The sequence below is a fragment of the Carlito syrichta genome, unplaced genomic scaffold, assembly GCF_000164805.1.
Source record: "Carlito syrichta isolate Samal-C Ts95f unplaced genomic scaffold, Tarsius_syrichta-2.0.1 Scaffold309246, whole genome shotgun sequence".
NCBI lineage: Eukaryota > Metazoa > Chordata > Mammalia > Primates > Tarsiidae > Carlito > Carlito syrichta.
This window is the reverse complement of record NW_007253342.1, coordinates 378,408-380,484: the sequence shown is the minus strand read 5'-3', so window position 1 is coordinate 380,484 and position 2,077 is coordinate 378,408.

Here is a 2,077-nt window from a genome sequence, read left to right as displayed (position 1 = left end):
TGTATATTCTGTGGTTGTTGCACGGAGTGTTCTGTAGGTATCTATTAAGTCCATTTGGTCAAGCATCAAATTGAAGTTCCAGATTTCTGTTGATTTTTTTGCCTTGATGGTCTATCTAGTGTTATTAATGAGTTATTTACATCCCTAACTATGATAGTGTTGAGTCAATTTTTTTTTTTAGTTTTCTTATTTGTTGCTTTATAAACATTGGTGCTCCTATATTGGGTGCATATATGTTAAGGATGGATATTTCTTTTTGATAAATTAATCCTTTTATCATTATGCAGTGTCCTTCCACATCTTTTTAAATTTTTGTTAGCCTAAGGGGTGTTTTGTCTGTATTAAGATCATGACTCCTGTCTGCTTTTATGATGCATTCACCTGGAAACTCACTTTCCAGTCTCTAACTTTGAGTCTGTATTCATCCCTTGTGGTGAGATGAGTGTCCTGGATGCAGCACATTATTGAGTTTTGTGGGGTTTTTTTAATCCAGTTTGCCATTCTATATCTTTCCAGTGGTGCATTTAGTTTAATCATGTTCAGACTGATTATTGAAATGTGATTGTTTATGCCTATCATGAACTTCTTATAAAGTTTTTTCTTTGGTTATTTGTTTTCTTTTAACTGTGTTGATGTATGCGTGTGTGTTCAAGTTTGCGGTCTTGATGTACTCTCTCTTTAGTCTATGTTCTCCTGTTCTCTTGGGAAGTGCATGGTTGTTCTTTTGTTCTTTCTTCTGTGCTTAGTACATTTTTAAGTGTCTCTTGTAGAGCTGATCTGGAAGCTGCAGATTGGATGGGTGGGAAAGATTTTAATTCTCCATCACTGATCAAGGTGAGTTTGACTGACTAGAAAATTTTTGGTTGAAATTGTTTATCTTTGGAGATTTTGAAAATTGGAAAGCAGTTATTTCTATTTTGTAATGTTTCTGATGATAGGCCTGCTGCTATTCTAGTTGGTTTTCCCTGGTAGGTAGACTGAACTTTCTCTCTGCTGCCTTTAAGGTTTTTTCTTTTGTCCCTACTTTGTGTAGACAAATTACTATGTGTATAGGAGTTGTTTTCATTTGATGTCTTGCAAGTGTTCTCGATATCTCTTGTGTTTGGATGGTCACATCTCTGGTGAGATGGGAAGTTTTCTTGGATAACCTCTTGTAATACTTGCTCAAAGATGTTCTCTCCATTTTCCTTTCTTCTTCTGAGGTTCCAATCAGGTGTAGGTTCAGCCTCTTGAAATAATCTCACATCTTTTTGAAGCTTTGTTCTTTCTTTCTGTGTTTTCTGTGTTTAAAAAAAAATCAGATTAATTTCATGCCTTTGTCTTCAAACTCTGAGATTCTTTCTTCTGCTTAATTAATTCTGCTTTGCATGCTTGTCATTTTGTTATTTATTTCCTGGATGAAGTTTTTATGGCCAAAATCTCTCTCACAAGTTCTATCAGTGTTGCCTCTTGTCTTTCTTGAACCTTATTCACTCTTCCCATCCATTCCCTAATTCCTGTTGTATTCTGGGGACAATCATTGGCAACTTCCATTGTTTGGACTCTGAGGTCTGATTTTTCAGGTGTTGTCTCTTTAGCATGTTGAGAACTACCTGTGTTCTTCTGTTGATTTTTTTCTCATTTGTGACAGGTCTCTTTCTTTTCTCTTTATTTTCATTACTCAGTGGTAGTGGGAGGAGCTTTCACTTCTGATGTTTGCTCAGCTCTCTATTCTTCCCTGATCAGGGCTCTGCATTTGTTCTATTTTGAAACAGTGCAGTGCTGAGGGTGGGAAGCTTTGCTGTAGTTTTGAAAGACAAATAAGGTGGAGGATGGGAAGCTAGAATTCAGAAACTACTTGCAAATCACGATGTTCACTGACTGGAGTATGTGTTCCCTGATACCCACTCCACACCATCACTCTATATGATGATGCAATGGGTATGTGAGTGTATCCCCTGAGTCCTTGATAAAGTAACAGCAATGAGAACAGAAAAAAAGTAGAATGAAATAAGACAGACAAAAAAATAATAAAATAAACAAGCCACAAAAAACAAAAGCAGAAACCAAAGCAAAAAACAACAAAACACACACACAT